A 23847-nucleotide genomic window follows, 5' to 3' on the forward strand; every position below is an offset into this window, starting at 1 on the left:
ATTTTCCAGAGAGACCATATCAGGTGCCATAAAAGAAGCCAAGGGATTTTTATGGGTTTTTTTCAGATAAAGAAGTGTAGAAAGCCATGAACACAGGAACAATGATTCTTCATTGCTAGAGATGCTGAATCTAATATAGAGTCTGCAGTTCTGTCATGTAAGTGTTAGCTACACTAGAGAAGGAATTACCCTGTATGTTTTCAGGCATAATTCTACAAGCTCTGTCTTCATCTTTAAGCATAGTGCAAGCTCTTTTGTAACTCAAAATCTTTTTTTAAGACGAAATTTGTTTCCCATCCATCTTTACTGGGGTCTTGGAGGTATCCAGCTCACATCTTCTCCCTCAGTTTCTGTGTTTGACCATTACTAGCAAAATCTGCTATCATAAAGAAGCATGTAGCCTTCTGTCAGAGCTCAAGTGAACAAAAAGTATAAGTTTGGTTTGGTACTATCAGTTCTTGAAAAATGTCTGAAAAGAGAATAGACAACTTCACTTTCATGTGGAGGTGTGTAATGATCTTATAGATCATTACGAATCCACTCCACAGCTGTGGCATTGCAGAAGTACAGAAAAAATGCATGCTGTTTTTATTCATCTTTGTTAAAGACTCTGCATAATAGAGAGGAAGAAAATAGAATAAAAAGATGTCTTATTCACTAGAAAAAGAAACTGTCAAAAGTGTTGAAAAACGGTTTAGCAGGGCAAGCATGAAAAGCCAACTTGGTTTGGGACTTTAATAGTACTAAGGAATGACTTTCACTTCCTAAAAAGGTTCTGTGGCCTTAGTCTCACTTGGAGAAAGGGATAATCAATAAATAAGTAAAAAGACTGAGACAGAACATGACAAAAGCCAGTAACCAGAAAATTATATACTAAGAGACTGGAGTGTGTTCAGTACAACTCATCTGAAATCAGAAAGGCAGGTGATCTCGCCTGAATGATTTAGACTTGCAAAATGTCACAGAAAGTCTTGTATTATCTGGCTTTGATATATTTACATGCTCAAACCACAAATAAAACAAAGTAAAAGATGTATAGACCATTGAACAGCTTTGGAAAATCAAGGCTGAAGACATACATTAATCAATACAGGGAAAAGATGTGTATGTTTCTAATCCAGCACAAGAAATATTAAAAGAAACTTCTTTCAATTGCTTTTGGTAGGCCATATATTCACAGAATAATACAGCTTGAATGCCTTGCATTATAGAACTTTATGATTCATTGTAAGAGCTTTTATCACATTTTTTTATATCACTTATTTTACCACACTTTAAGTTAAGATTAAGTTAATCCCTATCTAAGTATGGTTTCTTTTTAAAAAGTAATAAAAAAAAGCCTTTGGTAACTTTCAAGTAATTAATTTTTTTATGTGAATGTCTTTATAACTTTGGGCCACAATATTCTGAAATGGTAGTTGGACCTGCATTTTCAAGTAAAAAAGTATAAAATTTACCATTTTTACCATGACAACCATTTACCAATCTGACTATGTGAAAATCATTTGCAGCCTAAGATAAACTTTTAAATCCAGAAAACTCTTTAACTATTTTGAAGTCTTCTCAGTTAAGTTTTCCCAGTCAAATAGAAGACGACACAAAATTACATTTAGCTGTTTCCTAAAGATAAAACTTGTGCTGTTATCACGCATTAGTCCTGAAATTCCTTCAAGTAATTTACTGAAATTGTAATGTACAAGAATGTGAAGACTAAGCTATAAATCTTTTTCAGGGAGCAACTTTCATGGCATAGGATAGGCTTTGATTTATTTTTGTTCATTTGGCATGAATAGTTGAATGCTCCTACATGACAAACAGAAGTTTACAGTGTTTGGTGAGAAGCTGAACAAAGCCACTTTGGAGTATTCACCTAACATGCTCTAAAGTTGCACTTGTAAAGTCAGTCTGATTTTTACTGTGCATCTGTTTCCATCTGATCCCTCCACTGACTCTCAAATTGGGTATTTTTTTGCTGACAATGGGGAAATGTTAATATTCTGCTAATAGTTACATTTTTATTTGATAATATGATTTAATACCTATCAATTGCTAAATTGGAGATTAAATTAGAGAACTCTATCATGCTAAGTTCACATGAGGAGGGGATATGTAATATTAACAAATTGTGAGTGTGATGACATCCGCTACTCTGTGATGAGATCAATTTTTAAACCATCTGGCACTGAAGAGTTTAGCTACTTGCATGTGTAATGGAGGTGTTTTGGCTTCAACACTAAATGAGCAAGATAATGACTATTTGGTGAGTTAAATGGTTAATAAAGATATCCTGGTGGAATTAAGTACCTTTGGGTAAGAGAACACAAGGTAGTAACATTTTGTTAAATGTAGGCATTGGTGGATGAGCCAGTTGAAAATATATCAATTCCATCATAACAGAAAAAATTGATTTTTCTGTTTTACTTTTGTATTAGCCTTTCCAGTGGAGTCCAGAGTTTTCTGTCTAGTCATTAAAAAAGCAGCAAGACTTTTTCCTCTAGACAGAAAAACAGGAAAGATATTATTGCAAGGTGCAACATACTGTGTCTGTAAGTAACAGCTTGTGTGAAAATTACAGTCATTAGTGTGCAATTGTAAATAATTTTTATTTCTATTTAATTTAAATTAAATCTGCTTCAGAATAAATGTGGCCTAGTGGGTTGCCAAGAACACTAGTAAAGTTTTTGCCTATCTTTTCTGCAGGCCTTTTGCTAGAATGAAAGGAGTGCTTTCTAGCATCACCATTATGAGCTATTTTATTTTCAAAATATATTGAAAAAATATCAATAGCATAGAAAAGGCTTTATAATTTTTGACAGATATGTTTACTTCCCTGTCTTATTATCTTGGCATCTGGTCCATGAATCAGACATATGGCAAAGATCCAAGCCTAATTCTGTTAATGTCTAGTTGGATATATTTCAAGGATGTATATTCTGCCATACAGACAATTTTGATTAACTAGAAGTATTGTTATCTGAAATTATATGACATTTTATTTGAATTTGGTTGTTGATGTCATAGAATTGTTTGATTTGGAAGGGACCTTAAAGGTCATCTAGTTCCAATCCCTCTGCTACGGGCAGGGAGCAATTTTCACTAGAGCAGGCTGCTCAAACTCTCATCCAACGTGGACTTGAATGCTTCAAGGGTCTTAGTGGAAACCACAGAATCCACACCACATGTTTTTGAACATTTGACACACAGTAAAAGCTTTAGTCCAGAGCTCACATGTTTTCAGGAAATCTAACTTCTGGACACAGATTTATAAGAAGATAAACTTCATCAGTCATCAGTCATTTTTCTCTTTATTCTATTTTTTAATTTTTCTTCATTCGTAGTAAGTCTGAAGGTAGTAAAATTGACTGATTTATAGTAACTTAAGCCAAAAATTTCTTTATAACAGAATACAATGTTTTCCTGTTAGAAGCTGGCACAGGGAAGATAACAAGGAAAAAAAAAAATCTTGGTCTGTGATGCTTTTCTCTCGAATGATAATCAAAGTTTTTTCTTTATTGCGAAGACTCCTTATTAAGATTCTGTCATTGACTGGCAGAGTTAAAATAATTCCCTTCTGTCTGACATGTCCTGATCCACTGCCTGCTGAACTAAAATAAACTCATAATTAATTATTGTAGGACAAGAATCCTAAATCCTTATTCTCATCAGCTAAGCCTTCTGTTTTTGCCTTGGCTCAAATCCCAGCTAGAAATTTATGATTCCATAGCTCCTTTTTGTAGGTGCCATGAATCATAGAGGCTTATGAGTGAAGAAATACTGGGGTGGTGTTCTTGTATGGGTTAGTACTTGACATATTTGTACAACTAATTCCTGGTAGAAAAGCTACAGAATATATGTATGTAAAAAAACTGTCAGCTTGGTTTGATGTCACCCTTCAGAAGTGCTCTGTGCCTCCTGTACACATTCATGTTTGGACTAATTCCACACTGCACATGACCTGCAGAGTAAGGCCCATCAACACAAATATCTGAGATAGGGAAATCTCTTTCCCAGAGCTGATCAATGTAATGCTACTCATTAATAACTTTCTCAACATTTAAAACAAGAAGAAGAAAACCGCAGGTTATAGAGAATGAGTGATCAGAATGAAAAAGTGTCAACTAACATAATCTTTTCCAAATGCAATTCAGTGACACAATAGGTCAGTTAATTAGGTATGCAAAATTTCCACCAACACTAGTAAAAGTAAAACCTCTATGATAAGGACTTTCAGAAGTCCATGAGGAAATTTGCAAGGATTTCTGCAAAGTGAATATCCTGATCAGAAAAAATGTTTGACAGTATTGTTGATCTTCCTGAAAGCCCTTTGCATCCTGTAGGCTGCTGAAGAGGTGGCCAATCCTTGACTTAGTTTATCTGGTTTATCTGGCAGCCCTGTGACTCTTTACAAAGATTAAATTACTTTCAGAACAAAATGAAAAAATAGTTCTTTATGTGTGATATTGGAAAGAATGTGAGAATATATCCATAAGGAAAAAAGTGCTATTAAAAAATATTGTTTTAATTATTTGTAGGTATTGTTATAGACCAGTATCATCCCTGTCACTATCTCTTATTGATTACCCAACACTTCCCAAAATTTACCTAATTTTTAAAATAATATTTGGTTACCCAAATACTCTTAAAATACTAAAATACTTACTTACTTCTCCATTACTTTCACATGAGATTTCAAAAGATAACATATTTCCTTGGCAAAATGTAAGAGAAATTATTCAACAGTAAAGGCTACAGAAATACTAGTCAGATTTTAGTATGCTAAAATTTTCTCCCTAAAAGAGTAAATGATGAACATACCTCAAAAAACCCTATACCACTTTCTGGAAAACACAAAGCCTTTTGCTCAGAAAAAATGTGAAACTGAAAGCTAATGCTAGTATCATATAAGAGATAACAGCATCAGTGCTCTATAGTTATTCACCAATTTCCATTGCCAATGTATCACTCTGGTTAGAGCTGTTTAGATCCATTTAGTTCAGTGTGTCCTCTAACTATGAGGAGGGAGGGGGTAAATTGGAGTGATTCTGTTACAAAATTTAGGCAGTCTAGGTCCACAACGTATTTAGCATTAAGAATGAAAACTCAGAAACCTCCTGAGGATGCATTTTGTCCTGATGGGAAATTCTTATTTTATTTAGTATGCATAATAGAACAATATATTTAAATGATAAGCATGAGTTACATGTTCAAAATGTAAACTATCTGTTCAGCTATTAAGGGAATCCAATTTTGAAACGCAAAATAAATCATAAATGTCACAATATTGTGCTAATATGTTTAGGTATTTTTGCAAGTTTACTTAGTTCCACACAACACATAAGCCAATACAAACTTTAACTACATTAAATCTGCGCTAGCTATTATAACACATGCGAAAATGCAATTGTGAACCAATATTTCATGTACGTACTCACAGTGAATTGTTCAGGAATTGGTTTTGGGACCTATGCTCTCTGATATTTTTAGCAATAATATACAAGAAAACACCAACTCATTGTCAACTAAGTCTGATTTGAAACAAAGACTGCGGGAGCGCTAAGTGGATAAGTGATCCTAAGCATTCAAATTTCATTTAATAAAAAGTGACAAAGAAAAAAGAAATATTTTATTGCAAAGAATAAGAGGCTAATGCCCTTCCATCGTGAAAAAACCAGAGTGACTGTATGCATAAGTTAGGTGACTCCACTTGCGTGGATATAGTTGAGCAAACATGTTCTATGGTTCAAATTAGGATGGGAAATTTTCCAACTGTAATGTTGTAGAATAAACTCTCAAGATGTTAATCCCCTTCCTTTGGAAGAAAGGCAAAGATTGAGAATGAAGCATCTGAGTCCCATTAGTATTAACAGTTGTAGCAAGCAAGGTGGAAAGGTGGAAAGAATGGGATAGCAAAGGTTACTAGGATCCTTTCATATCATAGGATCACAGAATGGCTTGGATTGGAAGAGACCTTAAAAACCATATAGTTCCAATCTCCCTGCTGTGGGCAGTGATAACTTCCCCTAGGCCAGGTCGCTCAAAGCCCATCCAACCTGGCCTTGAACACTTCCAGGGATGGGGCATCCACAGCTTCTTTGGGAAACATGTTCCAGTGCCTTTCTACCCCTACAGTAAAGAATCTCTCTTCCTTATACATCATTTAAATCCACTCTCCATTCCCTGTTGTCCTGTCACTACATGCTGTTAGATACAGTCACTCTCCGTCTTTTCTATAAGCTCCCTTCTGGAAGGCTGCAATTAGTTCACCCTTAAGCCCTCCTTTCTCCAGGCCAAACAATCCCAACTGCCTCACCCTTTCCTCACAGCAGAGGTTCTCCATCCTTCAAAATATCTTGGTGGCCTCTTTTGGACTCAGTCCAACAGGTCAGTGTCCTTCCTGTGCTGGGACCCCAGAGCTGGATGCAGCACTGCAGGTGGGTGTCACCAGAGCAGAGGGACAGAATCCCCTCCCTGACCTTGCTGGCCATGCTGCTTTTGATGCAGCCCAGGATATAGATGGCTTTCTGGGATGCAAGTGTACATTGTCAGGTCATATCTGGCCTCTCATCCACCAGCACCCTCATCCACCAGCACCTTCATCCACCAGCACCTACCATTCCCTTCTCAGCTGGGGCTGTGCCTGACAGACGTGGCTTTTCAGATGTCTTGGAGAGTGATTTGACATCTATGTACAGCCAATTCCCTCAGGATTCTGGGATGCATCTAACCACATCCAATAGACTGATGTACATTCAGATTCCTCAGGTGCTCATGAACCTGGTTTTAGTTCCAGTGAGAAGCACTTTGTTGCATCCAGGATTCCTTGTAATCATGCAACATTGAGTACCTGAAGATACATGCTTAGCATACAATGGTACTGTACTCCTCACTAGTACTGTACAAAATCAATCTGTGATCTTTCCTTTCACCTAGAAAAAAAGATAATTTTGTCGAAACATACATAATCTGCAAGAGTATGTCCATTTTAATAAATTTTTATGGCAGTAAAACACTTGAGGGGAAAAAAAACCTTGATAAGGTCAAAACAAAGGCTTTTGCAGTTTCCTATTTCAAACTTAAGCAGAATGGAATTATTCTGATTTATATAGACATTACATATGATAATTTAAGGTGACCTTTAATGTTTGGAGGGGGAGAGAGGTGGGGGATGGTGGTGCTTTTTTATTTTGTTTTGTTTTGTTTTGTTTTGATTTGATTTGGTTTGATTTTCAGAGACCAACCAGAATAAAACAAACAAAACACTAGAAAGTAGAAATTACTCCTAAAGTAAAAACTGGGCTCTGTGCATTTATTTGTATCACCTGATTCCCTAGCCCATCTGAGGGTTATCATTCAAATGAATTTTATGGAGTTTTCAGTTTCTTTGATGACTACAGACAACGTGCAGTGCTTACATTCATGTAACGTTCCTCTCAACTGACTTTAAAAGCTCATTGTTGTCTCACCAACAATGTTAACTATAGAAATAGTTAGCTGATTTGTTTAGGGCCCTTCTCAGCAATGGCCAAGAGCTTCTTCCCTATATTTTTTATTGTTTTTAACCCACAACTTGTATTTCAAAAATAGTTCAAAAGCCCAGTTTTCTTTGAAGAAAATGGCAGAAATTTAGCTCTTCTCTCTTGCTGCCAGTAACATAAATCTTTGCTAAGAAAATGGAATCCAATACCACCACTATTCCAGATTAGATAAAATTTTTTCACTGCTCTTCACTGAGATCTGGAAGACTAGCTTTCCTGGGATGTCTTTTTGCTTCAGGCAAGTTGCTGTGTACAATTGTTTGCCACTTGTCTGAGTATATGCCTATTTATATTTACTTTGGGTAATTCAATGCCTTTGCACTTTCAGCTCTTGACCTTATCTTTGAAAGTGCCTACAAAGATGACAGCTTGGCAGAGTTTTGTGTGCATGTTTAATAGAATAAGGAATAAGGTCAACAATTTCTTTTATGTAGTCTATCAATTATTCTTATAAAAGCAGTGGTCATAGTCAGAATTCTGATGAAGTAGGTAATTTCAATTAAGTGAGATTTTCTCCAGAATCATCATTCAGCTTTGGCTTGCTTGTACCTCACACATTTCACTTTAACATCAAGCAAATCCATAAGTTCTGAAATGCTTGCCAAAGCGAACGGGACTAGGTTCTTCCTTAAAGACTATATGAAACTCTTACCTGCATATTCTCCTCAAACATCTTTGAAGAACAGAAAGTGGTTTAGGTTTTTTATTCTCTCAAAATATGTTTCAACATAGATTTAGAGGTTACAAAGTTGATTGCCTTTGATTTAGGAAAAATGAGTCTGTTTTTTCATCTTGTTCCCTCCTGACATATAAATACATCAGAGCACTTTTTACACTACTTTAAAGGAAGACATCAGTTGTGTGAGATTCACCCTGCAGCAGACCCAACACTTGTTGCATTCCCTAACAGGCTGACATACCAAGTGCTTCCCACAGGGTGCCACCACCTTCAGCTGCCAGGGCCACCCCAGCCTGAAGCAGCCCACTCAGGAAGCCTTCAGAGCCCTTTGATTCTCACCACAGGCAGCACTGGCAGCCTTCTTGGGAGGGCAGTGGATGCAGGTGGTTGCTATAATAAGCATCAAATCGGGGGTTTATCCCCACTGTAAAAAGATAGTCGCTTGATCCCATGCTAAAAGACACAAAAAACCCAAACTGTCTATTCTCAAATTTGTATCTAAGGCAAATGGGAAGTAAGTCTATACTTGAGAACAATATGAATTTGAGCTCAATATAAGGTGAATATGCTGGATGACAAGAATATGATTTTTGTCCTCACAGGGAAAGAGTTCATTCTAAACTAGTCAGTTTATATGACCTGGTCCTCCTCTTTCAGTTTTTGTGTATTTTCCTTTGCTGGAGACCCTCTAAAGTCCCTACAATGAGCAGAACTTCCATTAGAGTCTGCCAAGCTCTGCACAACCCTGTAGATTATGAAACTGTAATTTAATCTTTGAAATGTTCAATCCACATCTCAGAGTTGGGACAGATCCTTTATTAGTATATTGAATACATAACAGCTTCTTTTAGATCAAATTATATAAAGCTGCCTTTAAACAATCAATGTCACTGGAGCCAAACTTGCTTTTCTGCTGCATTATGATTAGATGCCAAGACCACAGTATGAGATGTGAATTAAAACCCACTAAACCCATTTGGTTCCTGCTTTGGCTATAAAGCCAATATTCCTTCTTATGCAACATTAATTTAACTCTGTTACTGAAATAAGACAGAGACCTTTGACTTTCAAGTTTGTCTCATATGTATTTAAATTTTTAAAAAACGGTTAAGAATATGGGCACAGATTAAAAGCATCATGTGAAAAATTTCAGAGGGACTAGAACTGGTATCATTTGACTTAATGACATGGTCTCATTCAGTTTCATTCCCTCTAATTTTAGTGACTAATGTTAAATACATTAAGGCAGGTTCTATTTCAGTTATTTCAGAAAAAGATAGAAACAAGTAGATTCGAGGTAGAGTCTTCATGACACATCAGTGCTACTTAACTGTAAGAATGTTGCAAAAATATAGTATCCTTTGTTTCAATCACTGAAAGCAAAACCAAAGGCTTCACCAACACATTAACTGAGAGCAAATTTATCATTACACTCAAAACCTGAAAAGATTTCCAGTGAACTTCTCATTAATGGTAGATGTAGTAACATACTCAGCGTATTTAACAAGAGAAAATATTATCTTATTAATATTTCAGAAACAGCTCAAATCAGGAGCTCTGTTTCCAGTTTTGACAGCTGGGAATCTAACCCATTACAATATTATCTTACAGTTTCTTAGAAATTAAGGCCAGGAGAGACAACTAGATAACTACTGTTACCTCTTATTTTTTGGCTGGTGCTTCATTTCATCCAGTTATCCTCATATCAAGCCTGATGATTTATGTCCTAATTACAGCACAACTTGCACTTGAGTAAAGCGTATCGTTCTGTATATAACTCATTCTCAAACCCAGGATACTAAGAGATGGATACTCCACCAATTCATTTGACAGTTCATTCCAGAGCTTAATTGCCTTTTCAATTAATGAGGATGATTTAATTTTCAAATTAAAATGTGTCTGTTCTCATGATCCAGTTACTGGTTCTTATTATGGCTTTACAAATATAGTAACTGACGTTTTACACCCATGAAGACACACAGAAATTGTAAAAGAATAATAATTCTATCTTCTTTTTGATAAATTGTAAAATCAAGCTATTTAAGTCTCAAGAGTACAGCTTTTTAAACCCTTTTATGAAATTTTTGATTCTACTTCAGTTTTTAAATCTACATTAAATTTGAGAATACTAGAAATTCATACAGTCTTCCGGTATCAGAAAAATACTGCAGTCAGATAAAATCATCTTTATGCATCTTCCCTTTTAAACCTCTTTCTATTGCTTAAAAGTCTGCCTTCTCTCTTCTACCACAGCGTCATGTTAGGAACTGAGACTACATTCTTCATCACAGTAACCAGTTTCCAGATATGGTCATTGGGTACCTGCAATTTCTTTTCTGGTTTCTAAATTCGATGTAGCTATACCTTGCAACATTTCAATGTTTGCTTTGTTTTATATGCTGCATCCATTCATCCATCCAACCAAAAAAATTCTAAATTATTCTGCTGCCATGATCACAAGACATGTTTATATTAGTAGTGACTTTAAGTTTACTTTCAAAAATTTGATAATGACATTGAACAGCATACAGTCAAATCCAACCCTAGCAGAATATCACCAGAAGCTTTCTTAGGAGTCTTCTTTTTTTGAGAGAAACTTCTTATCTTAGTAAGACAGAAATTCTGAAATACTAAAGTTCAAGCCTGCACACAGTGTAGTAATTAAAAAGGAAACTGCAGATTGATTCTCTGCTCTGTTATTCATTTTTGATCTCTCATTATGCTCTCTCTCACTAATTGTCTGTGGTTTAGCAATGTAAATATCATCTCCTGCTAGAATTAAGTTCCAGGTTATGACACCTAGATTTAAGCGTCTCCCTAAGTGTTTGAATTCACAGGATCACCACTAAATATGTGACTAGATCACATAGAGACCTACAGACATCTAAAATTAGATGAGACAATAACTTCAGTGAGAGTCTCTGCATAGGGAGTGACTAGATAGTTATCTTAAAGAAACTTCTAGAATATCAGGAGTCAGTGATTTTGCAGAGGTGCTTCTCTTTCTGAATGCATGACATTATTCACTAGCTAAGCAGCAAAGTGATGTTGGATCTTCCCTTTGTTATTTAGAATCTAAGAAAGAAAATTCACTATGGAGGGTTTTGGGGTTTTTTTCCATGTTAAGACAATTTTAGTGAAACACCACATTAGTAAGAGAAACTGAAAACCAGCCATGTATGGTTGGTGTAGCATCTTAGTACCTATGTTTGGGGGTTTTTAACTATTAGTTTAATGTGCTCACACTAGCACTTCATTCCTACTTGCCATTGGAAATAGTTTAATAGATTTTCCAAACGGAAATAATTGAATAGATTTTCCAAAGGAATCTCAAAAGTATTATAGTGTCACATTATATGTCACAGTCATCTTACTAATGTTCACAATGCAGAGCAATGAGAAAAAGATAACTTCTATAGCACTATATAGAGTTCTTATGATTAATCCATTGTGATGTCCATGCATGATTTATTTTTAAATCACAGCTAAACTCTGTTAGAGTGGCTTCACAGGAAGCCATTAAAAGGCTATTTGTATGCACTACAACACAAAAATGGAGATCTTTGCCAAATGTACCCCATGGGAAACTGTAAATAATGACTGGCTCATGAGAACGGTTTTAGGCCCCGTCTCCTCCTCTAATAGTTCATACAGTTTTTATTTTATAGAATTTTTTTTTGCATAAATGCTTTCTTTTCCAGATGTGAAAATTTGAATTGCACCCTTAAACTACCCAACAGTAAAGCGAACTAATCAGAAGCCAGGTTATTATGTCCATGACTTGACTTTAACCATAGAAAAGAGGGTATTCAATGATACCATTCTAAAAAAATCACAAGAAGGCCTATGAGAAAGATGTAAAATTCCTCATGGTACTTGAACAGCAGATGACAATACCCATTCTAAAGAACCTCAACTATATAAGAATGTTTGAAATTTAATCAGGATTTTTTTTCTCTTGTGTGCTATCAAGATAGACCTTTAATAAGATAGAAAAGGAAATGGTTTTCAATACTGGGAACAAATAACTGTAAAAATCAGAGTCCAAGAGTCTAAGATTGACAAATTTGTAAATTCGATGGTAATTAGCCAAATTTGGTTTACTTCATACAATATCCAATTTCAGATATTCATCTAGTTATTAAATTCTTGATCCTTTCCAGGACTGTTGGATATTAGCTAAAGATGTTATAAATCCACTGGTGACAGAAACATGCTGTCTGAATGATTGCTTCATTTGCTGCCTAGTACTGTTACAACCTGCTGCTGAAGGAGAGTGTAACTGAGGTTCTTGTTAATAGATCCCTTGGGGTGAATTAGGGTGAAAGAACACTGAATGACCAGTAAATATATTTATATATGTGTATATATAACCCTGTGTGTGTTTTTATGTGTGTGTGTGTATAGTGTATTTTGGTTCTTTAAACAAAAAAAATTGGTTGCAATGGCAAGGAGGGATGTAGCTTTTTTGGTTATTATCTATTGTAATATAAAAGTATAAAGATATCACTTAAGAAAATATGTAAGGAAAAGAAAGAAAGAAAAAGAAAGGATAAAAGTAGATAGTAGGGAGGACAGATATTGCCACCTGTGGATCCAGCAGTGAGACTTGATTGTTGTCTTTATCTGTAAGGGGTGGGGGGAAGCCCACAAAACACTGAGTTCAATGATATTATACATCCAGGTTTGGGGGAAATGCCCAGGTCTGATGCAGTGCTTTGGATCATGCACATTCCTCTGGTGGAAGGCCCCCAGAAAGAGTTTGGGGGTCGTTTGGGGCTTTTTTGAGGTTTAAGATCCCTTCTAGGACATGACTGCTGCTTCTCATGCCAGTGTAGTTGAGCCTGTTCTGACACATCAGAAGGAACAAATACCTTCAGGCCTACCTGTGAATGTCAGGACAGGAGCTTTACACCTGAGCCAGTTGTGTGAGGGAGGACACTGGCAAAATAAGAAGTATTATCCCACATAGCAGGATTTCTTATGGGCCTTTTCCTTCATCTGGTTCACAACTCAGCTTGTTGCTAAATCGCTGTCTTAGATGGGACAGAGGTTCTATCACCCCTCCACCCCCCAACCCCAAAACACTCTCCTCCTTCTGCCCTCTGGCTGGGGCTGCAAACCTGGCCTCAGCACCTGATGCTTTTGTATATGGCCAATTGTGTGAGCCATCAAACCTTTAGCATTTCAGTTTCTCACATAGTGCAATCTTCATAAAGCCCAGTGTGATATGGACAAAAAATTGTTTTTCAAAAGCTGTTTAATGGGGTTTTTAGAAATTATTTGAAAGTAAAGATAAACTTTTGAGTTTCCGTGTATTGATCTTTCATCTAAAACTCATCTATCCAAACAGAACCCCCCAACCTTGCCAGCAATCTTATAAGACAACAATGAAACACTATCTGTCACTTTCACCTGCACACATTTGACAGAGTAATTTGATCTATTTTAAATTAAAACGTGTATGTAACTTAGTTTAATGCACCTAAACTTGGGGTTAAATCTTACTAAATGAGTCATTAACACTGCATTATATAAATGGCTGTTAATATCTCTCTGTGCATAAATTCTTTATTTAATTTAACATGCAGTCACCATCCCCTATCTAATTAATGTTTATACTCAATGATTTTGAGGTTTAAAGACCAATGTAACTTTAGGTCATGTCACACACTGTAAAAGTATGTACACAAATCACATAGCAATGACAGAAATAACATTCCTGTAGAAGCTTTACCTTGTGGGTTTGGGTTTGTTTTTCTATTTTCATCTGAACTCAAACCTGGGATCTTGAATTCAGAGATCTGACAGATTCATGTTAACATATGTATGCATATACTGTTCACACAGTCTCCCATTCACTGGGATTATGTTCAATGGCAACAGATTTTCAGCCAGCAGGAGTGGCGTGCAGACAGATGAAGACCTGCATATTTTCTTAGCACTCAGGGTGTGCTCTTTTACAGCTCAGGCTTTAGGTAATGAGCAGTGTGGGTCACTGACCACTGCCAGCAGAAGGAAGAATTTTTTAAATCTTCAGACATGAAGTGCAGTCAAAATAGCCTTCTCTTCCTACTTAGAGAAACAGTAGCTGAAAAACATAGTGAATTGTTAGGCTTTGGTAACTTCAGATGAATACCTGACTTTGCTAGGTAGAGTGGCACCAGAGATCGATGACTAAGAGCACAGATTTTTATTTCCCTTCAGGAAACACTAGGCCATTGGCTTGCTAAATTCTGGGCCTTGCTTTCCTCCCAAGCAGAAAGCTGTAGTTGTTTCTAAATTTCACTGAAGAAAGAACTATATTAGGAAAACATTTTTTCACTGTGAGAATTGGAAGCTTTGGTAATGAGAAGAGATTTTCAGTCATGCCTAAATTTTGATATAATATAACAGATTCCCAACTGTCAAAACTGTAAAACACTCCTGTGACCTTTGGCCAATTTCTGCTGTGTGCAGCTATAACCATTGCTTAAATCCCCCAGACAGATGTGTCCCACTAACAAAATGCTCATTATTCTCTCTGCATTTCATACATGCACTTTATATGCCAATAGGAGGGGATTAGTTTACATTTATTTAACTATATAGGAGAATGCAATATAATTTAGAACCTGGGTGCCAACTTTCATGTTTCATTTTTTTAACATTTTTTTTTGGCTCTACACTGTACATTTTCATTGAAGGATTTCTCGCTACATAAAGTCTTTCAAGTTCTTAAGGATACAAAAGTCTTTATTTCCTCCCACTTCTGCTGTCACAGAATTAATTCCAGTTACTTGAAATCCCAGTTTTTTTCAGGAAGAATGATAAAAAAAATACAAAGGAAAAACATACAATAATTTCAAGCACTGTTTGCCTTTAATTTAATTATTGTAATTTGGGAAAGAAATCACAGCAGACGTGATGGAAATTATAATAATTAGTACACAATGTAAGACAATTTTGTTTGAGAACCATAATTTTTTTAGTATTAATTTTTAAATAATGTCTTTGGTCTTTTAAAGAATATACAAGAAATAAGCTGTATGGTTTAAAGAGAAGATTGCAATGAGAAAAGCTCCACACAAAAAAAGCAAGAGAATAGGAAAGAAATTGAATAGAACTGCCCATCTGCTGGAGAAATACATTGCTTCATGGACCACTTGGAAACTGAACTGGAACTGCTGAAAATTATAAAATTTCTTATCAAAAAATCTCAGAATTTAAAAAGGCAGCAATTTCAAGTCCAGTATGTGATTAAAAGAGACAATCCTTTCTAAATTTGAATTTGTAGGAGCTATTACTTTTGCCTGCAAGCATCACAAGGAACAGTCTAATTTTTTAATCTAGAAAATTGCAACACGTAAGCCTATTTTTCAAGACAATGCAGGAAAATTGGCTTGGCTTGAAGATGTGAAAGCTGCATGCACCAATGCTCAATGCTTTGTCTTTGGTAGGCACTAGCCATTGCCAAGAAAGCAACATAATTTCTACACTGATATTTCATTTTGATCTGTATATCATATATTCATAGTTAATTTACTGAAGCATGTAAAGCAGCTGAAGCAAAAAAAAGTTTGTATTTTGTTCTCTTTTTGTTGTGCCAAAAAGTTACGTTAAAAATTATCATGCAATGCTCTGGTCCCTTTAGACTCAGAAAAGAAATTCTTCTAAAAGAGATGACTGGCCATACATTAAATTGCCTAATTAGGTTAGGCAACAGTGTGTAAGGTAGATAAATCTTCCCTTTTTTTTTTCTTGAGAAAGTGAAAATCTGTCCCATGTCACTTGCAAATTGCAAAGAAGTAAACACTTCTGAACAGTATTCAGAATTCAGCAATATGTAAATAAAGGCCATTTGTTAAAGTGCTTAAAGTTGTCTTGAAAGCTGCAAAAAAAAAAATCTATATTTTAGCACTTAAAAGCAGTCTGGTTTTCCAGGGAATTAGTAGTTTTGAACATCAGAGCACTTCTCTGTGCATGACAATATTGATTTAAGGTTAGCTCCTTCTTTAAGAATGGTGCTGAAAATTCTCAGGGCCATGATACTGAGAGCAACATTTATTTAATGTTATTCATAGCAAAATTGTACTACCTTGCAGAGAAAGATGCTTAAATGAGCAAGTTCCATTTATTTAAATTCCAAACAGGCATTTTCATTTCAGCATAACTTTTAGTCCCTCTCAGATAAATACCTACGCATATCTTAAAGCATTAGTGACTCATTCCCAAAAGCTTGTGGCAACAGGTCTGTTCCAGTTGCACTTGCAAAGAGCAAAATATAACAAATAGTCCTCCATTCAAAAATTCCAAACAAGCTTAAGAACACAAATGCATTCTTTAAATTATACATAGAGTGATCACTGAAGAGTCACCAATAAAATTTAATTGAGGATTTGCAAATCATGCCGGAAAAAAAAGCTGAACAAAATCTGGATTCCAAAGTAGTGAAAAATAAGTAGCATTCACCGTCTGTGGTCCTTGACAACAAGCAGATTGTCAACAGAACCATACAGTAAAAACATAATTGCTTTTACAAGCTTAAACCATCTGTAAAAACAGAGTGTTTCAAATGCTAACTGAAATGGTTCAAGAAAAAAAAAAAAAAAAAGCACAAACTGCATTACCATTCTGGTATACTAAGGCAATATTAAAGAGCCAGCACAAATCAAAGGAGAATAATTCAGGCAGTGAAAATCAACATTCGAGGCATCCTTATGGGTTTCTCTTGAGTGACCATCTCTTGTGAACTAGCACACAGCCAAAAATCTCCAAAATATTGCTTACATTAATTGAACATCTTTTCTAGAAATCCTTAAGCCCCACATGGGTTTGGGTCTTGGCTTAAGACAGTTTAGAGGGGAGAACTCTAAAATTAGTTCTCTCCCTTTGTTTTGTCCAATGCCTTCCACTACTAAGGTGAAATGAAACATGAATAGATTTAAGAGTAAAAAATAACAGTTTACTAACAAGCAAAACTGTAACAGGCAAAAAATAGCAGTAAATAATCAGTAGATACAAAATAGTTAAATGTCACAAACTCAGAGGAAAGAGACATCAAAAACAGCAGAAATCCCCTTTCCAGGATGCAGTCCCACTACCCCTTTTTTAACATAGCTGTGGATGGATATGTAACCAGGCTCTTGCAAAGGCAGGGCATCATTAATGGTAAGTGTTTAAAAAAACCATCAAGAACTCCATGACACAAACATGCAACAGAAACCAAAGCTCACAGACATTTCTGGAGATAGCACTGAGTTCATCACTACTGCACATTTAAACAACCTGAGGTGCTCTCCAGTTTATAGTCACTTTTTGCCTGGAAGAGCCACAGGACAGACCCTGCTGTGCTGCAGTGATCTGCTCACAGCTGCTCCTCTGCTGACTGCCCTCACACACAGAAATCCCAGGCTGACTGCACAGCTTTTCACACCATGTGACTCTTTCTCTGCACTGTCTTGGATATAACACATCTGAGTTTTACTTCTTAAATCCTTTTGAATATGTGGAATTTTCCATCCAGGTGAACTGTTATTTTGAGAGCTGCTATTTTGTAGGTGCTGCACGACAGTCTTTACAAAGCATGAAGAAAAAAACTGAAAGCCAAAAAATTCTTCATTAGTCACATATCTCATATTTGTGTCTTTGTTATAGATAGGTAAATCAGAGAAGCTAAATAAATTCCACAATAATACACCCTTTCCTACAAAATAAGTACAAAAATACATGTGAAGGTATGAAAGAACATGGAAAAGTATAAAATTAGATAAGAGCAAAACAGCTTTTCTATGAAAGCATACAGGGATAATTTGCCAGTGTAATCTCCCAGCTGTCACCACCCTTTGACCATCTTTTACCTCCTGCATTAGAGATAGCATCTGCCATGGTGCTCCTACTTCCAGCATTTTCCATAGAATGACAGTGCTTTTGCTTTTCTCAATTATTTATAAATAAATTAATTAACTCATAAAATAACTACCTAAGAGGAAGATATTTTCTTTCCGCATTAATTTAAAATCTTAATCTAGCAGGACTGGTGTGCTGCAGAGCTAAGATTTTATGCGAGACAGTATATTTTATGTAAATAATCCTTTTTTTCATCTCTGGAATTTAACAGTCTTTTTTTATCTACATTAGTTTTTCTGACATTTCAGAATAATTACTAAACTTCGCTTCTCCCCATGTTCCCTGTGACTTAATTCACCACTTTCTTAAAGTTATGTCTGCTTTTGTGTAACCATCCTACAAATCCTCCACCCCTCCTTCTCTTTCCAATACCTGCAGCTGCTCAGTTCCTCGAGGACAGGGAACACGGAATTACCTGGAACTGGTATCAGAAAATATTTCTGCTTTGCTGGCTAAAGGAACTGATCTACTACCACAAACCAAGAATTTTTAACATCTCTACACATACACTAAACAGAGCATGTGAAACTTCCTCTCACCCCTAGAGTCTGGGAGGAAATGAGATACTGCTAACCTCTGCCATGTAATATTTCCAAACTTTCTCTAAACTCTTTAAGAACCCTTCCAATATACACATAACAAATTTCAGAAGGAAAGAATGAATACATTCCTGTACTGGTGAATTTAAAAAATGAAGAGACTACCAAAACTTTAAATAGGTTCTTAACTTAACTCTTATTATTTTAGAATATCTCTTTCAAGGAATTAGTGCTTTTGATATCACTTGTTTTCATTTTAATTCATGGTTGACATATAATTTTTGTATTACTATCAGGGTTTTCACCTTGCAGCAGACTTTTAGAGGTTAATGTGTTCTCTTCTGGGCTGTTTCAAGACCAGTAAAGTTGCACATTAACAAGATTAAAAATCAGACAACTGTTCTTTTTGATAAATGGCTGATTCTGATATTTGTACATATAAATGGTATCTGATTGTGCAAAATAAAATTTGATGCCAGTTCTACAAACTGTCCCTTTGCTTTATCTACATGTAGGTGATTAGATACTTTCACCAGGTCATATACTCAGGCAATTCCATCAGACTGTATTAATCTACAACAGTTTACAATCACATTAGAGCAATTTTTAAAAGAGGTAGAGGAAAAATAAATCTGCATGCAATTTGCTGAGTACTATTCAAATACAGAATTTTAAGTTACTAAATATTCAGATTAAGCAGAGGTAATATCAAGGTTTGATTATTCTATCTTCTTCTGAATTGCCCTGTGATATAAGTAAATCCTGTAATCAGTAAATCTGTAATGCTTTACTCCTCTGTTTTACCTCATGTAAAGAAAACACCACAAACCCTTCAGAAGACCCTTCTGAGTCTTAAGCAAAATTTCTAAGGGATTCTTGCATAAAAAAAAAAAAGGACAACAAATTTTGTCATCCTGTTTCAATCAGAATTCTTAACTCACTTATTAGAACTTTTCTACATATTAATTATATAACAGTATGTGTATTTCTCTATATATAGAAAGTATTCTATATATCCATCTCTGAAAACTATATCTTAAATTGAACTTCATAGTCTGATTAAGTAGAAATATATTTGCCTTCTGAAATTTGGCCTTTTTGCAGGAGATGCTTATTTAAAAAAAAAAAAAATGAAGTACTTATAGAAAAATTTTAGCCAGGAGAAAGCAGCTATATAAACCAGACAAAATAATTTACAAAATCATTCCATTAGAAAGCTAGAACAAGCTCCCCCTATAGTTAGGAAGGAAAATATGAGATAGACAAAACTTCCAGGGGTTACAACATGTTGGAGTGCAAAATGCACTTTTGATGAATCCAGAACTCTGGTATTTGTGCTTTACTGTTTTGCCTCTCTTTTAGCAACATGACTGCTTTGAAGTTAGGACTGATGGATCAAATGGGTGTGGAGAACACAATAACATTACAATATTATTAATTAAGGGCCTTTCCTCCTTGGCATACAGTAAAACATTTCTAGTTGAAATGGCAGGTATTTCAGGAGGCTGGTGAGAACACGTCTGTGAAAAAGATTGTCTGAATTCCTGCTGAGATCCAAGGCCACAGTGCACAAACACCAGTGTCAGCAGTGTTCTCAACTCGAATTAAGTTAACTGATCTATCAGTTAAGAATGAGTGGTTAGTCAGAGAGAATCCAGTTGTGGAAACTATCAAGAATAAGGGCAATGTTGAATAACCTCCTTTCACTTGCAGTACTTGTTTTATCACACCTCTGAGGGAGGAATGCAAAAAAGCCGTAAATGAGAACTACTTCAGCTTCCCAAGTAGTCTTTTATGACAAGTGATACAGCCTTCAAGGGGGAAAGCTGCCTGCAGTATCTATTGAAGTAGAATTCTGAATGTCATATTTCTAGTGGTCTGTTCAATTCACTCTAAAATTGTTATTCATTAGCAAACTAAAGTATTAGTGCAAAAGCTACATCCACATATTTGGTATTTTAGTTTAGTTTTATATTGTATTTAAAATGTCCACATAGTTTGTTTTCACTCCATCTGTTTCTGTCCCTCTTTCTCATATAAAATCACTCTGAGCAAATATGATTTTATTGTCTTGAGGCATTAAGTTTCATACATTACTTGGTAGAAAAAATAATATACAATCACTGTACAGTGCTAGTGTGTGTTTCCCAGAGGAAATGAAATGATTACTGATGAGATTAGAAATATGAAAGTGAATAGGTGCAATCAAACAAGACGGTCATGGTCATCATCATTAATAATCTTAATTTTCTAAAGAAGTCTACTTTTACATAGTGATGGATAAAGATAAAAAGAGGATGATATATAATGCCTTTCTTGAGTTAGGGAATTTTAAAATCAGTGATCTGATTTTATCTGCATAAACAAATAGAGCATCTTGCATTTGTTCCACAAACATGGCATGTAGTGCAAAAGAAGACAATGTATTAGTCCTATCAGCAACTACAGTTTGCTTGCTTTCTGAAGGAAAACTAACTTTGCTTTGTGAAAATTACAGAACTAAGTCATATATGACTGTCTAATCTGTTTTGATACATGTAATAAATACACAAAGCACATAAAATTTGTCTGCATTTGTATGAACAAATCAAATAATTGTTGCAAAATTCATGCTGAAAAAAACCTGAGCATGTACAAGACTGAAAACAAGCTTATTAATACTGAAGTAAGAGCATTAATGCATTTTAATTCTTTATGCCCTCCTGAGTTCAGAATAATTCTTATTTGATGAGTAAGAAAAGTGAGACATGAAATAGATATGGACTGCAAATACTAAGGACATTGATTTTGAATTTAACAGGTCCAACCTCTATGCAGTCTTAGCACCTGTGAGATGGGAAACACATTTCCATTCTATCTGCCTTGTGAAAACACAAGGACTTCACAGACAGCCTTCATTATTGCCTGCAGAAAAGCCCATGGTAGGCAGCCTACACTGTCCCATGGCTATGTACAAACCCACCAAATGCCACAGGACATTTCTGGCTGCTTTTTCACACCAAAGTTCTCTTCACTACAGACATTGGTCTCTAGCTGAACCTTGAGTCGTGCTACCAAATTTACTGTCTGGTCAGTCAGAGAAATTGATTTTGAGTGTAGTGTTGGGATATTCCTCAAAACACCACAGGCATATCTCTTGAGGTTGATTTGACCTACATAACACTTAAGGAAAACAGTGGAATTCTTCTGAAAATAAAAGAAAGCATGTAAGTTTTAGCTTAGTACTTAAGATTTTGAAAAAAATTAGAGTATTTTGAAAATTTGAGGCTCAAATGTCTTTTTTAAAATCAGCAAGAAACTAAATGTTGGAGCTCAGAACAGAAGCCATATGCCATAGCCTTCTAACTGTATGCCTCAGTAGTCATGATAGTTCTTCAGTTTTAGAGATTGCTATTAAAAATGATGACCAAAAGTTTTAGCATAATTTTCAGCTGGGAAATCAAAGGCTTCGATTCTATTATTTCTTAAACATATTAATTTGACTTCTGCACTAAGTCACCGATCACTTGATTCAATGATATTTAGTCAGATAGATTTAGATAGATTAGGTTATAATTAAGTTCAGACACATTTACTGAGTGGACTATTATGAAGCAAGTTGATGCTTCCACTGATTGAGCTCATTTAAGCAAAACGTTACAAAAAACTGTTCTTTATAAACTGGTGGGCATGAAGTTAAAATAACTGATAATCCTGGCAGGGCTTGTGAAATAACAGAGGGCTTTCTTGAGTTAGCTTTCACATCTGAGGCATTTTTGGGATATAGTCTTACAGTGATTTAATACTACATTAATAAATCCCCCAAAATTGCAATAGGAACCAGAGAGATATACAAGTTACCCTGTTACATAATAGCCTTCATTAAAAGGTTTCCTGAAGTGTTTGAGCAGAAGCCCAGGAAGTAAAGCATGGAATGAGCACTGCCCTGGTAACATGATTCTTCACTCTTGCTGACTCAGGAAAATATAATGCCAATGCACATGAAGTGTCTGAAATTGTCACTGAAAAACTTGTCACTGAAGAGCAGCCTTGTCAGGAAACTTATATATATTCAGTTGCTTGAAATTTCAGACAACTATCAGTTGCTCAACAAATGCCAGATCATACAGCCTATTCCTCCTGACAATTCGCTGCCCAAATACCCAAGAGCTTTGCAGCCAGAATAACTTCAGAAATTTGGTTTTGTTTTGTATCTTCTGTCACAAATGATAAACACTAAGCATCTTTTTTACTGGGAGTTTTGATGGCAACCAGAGAAAACACACTTATGAAAGAGATAGAAACTGGAAGTAGAGGAATATGCTCCAAAAATTGATTTTTCGACATGCCATCAATGATTTATCTGGTTCAGAAAGTAGTGGGAAACAGAGTAGGCATTTTTCAATACTTGGCATTGTAGCAGACTATTCAACAACATCAAAAAATTTACATGCCAGTATACATATTAAACAAATTACTATCCGGTCTAATAGCTTGTCATGGTCTGCATGTACTGAACTAGAATAGTTAAAGTGCTTTGTACTTCTCCAGAGTGAAATTTTTAAACCTATGACAGAAAGCATTTTTTTCAGCAACAAGATTCAGGCTGATAAAGGACTTCTCACTTCAGACAACTGCTACAACAGATGGAATTAAAGTCCCTCTGTACTCTTCTGCTCTTCCCTAAGTTTGTATCCATTATCATAAGGTTTGAGCAATTTCTTCTGAACTAATGTATTGCTATTTTATGAATGGTATCTTGAATCTCATGTGACCAGAAGTGACAATTCAGTAAACTAATCATCATATATCCTCAGCACTATTTATTCACAGAAAAAAAAAGTACAAGAGCTACACAACAAAAAGAAAAAAAAAAAAAAGGAAATGTTTTCAAAATACAGGATAATAGAAGGGTCTCAAAAAGACAGACCTTGTAAAACCCTTGGCAATTCTGAATCCAATTGGCACAAATTAACCCCATCTTGCTGTTACCAGGATTCAGAGACTTAATTTTCCCTTATCCACATTGCTGTTACAAGACTTATTTTTGGATTAAGAGACATCAGAATTGCATAGACCTCATATAATAATAAAGATAGGGTGAAATATCACTTTTTGAGAAGGAAGAAAAAGAAAGGGCGATTTCATTATGAGAAACTCATTTCTGGCTTAAGCAATAAGTCTAGCCAAGTTTTTACAAAAGCTCTTTTTAAAGGACCTCTTCTCT

This window comes from Cyanistes caeruleus, chromosome 4 (assembly GCF_971803275.1).
Source record: "Cyanistes caeruleus chromosome 4, bCyaCae1.hap1.1, whole genome shotgun sequence".
NCBI classification, from domain to species: Eukaryota; Metazoa; Chordata; class Aves; order Passeriformes; family Paridae; genus Cyanistes; species Cyanistes caeruleus.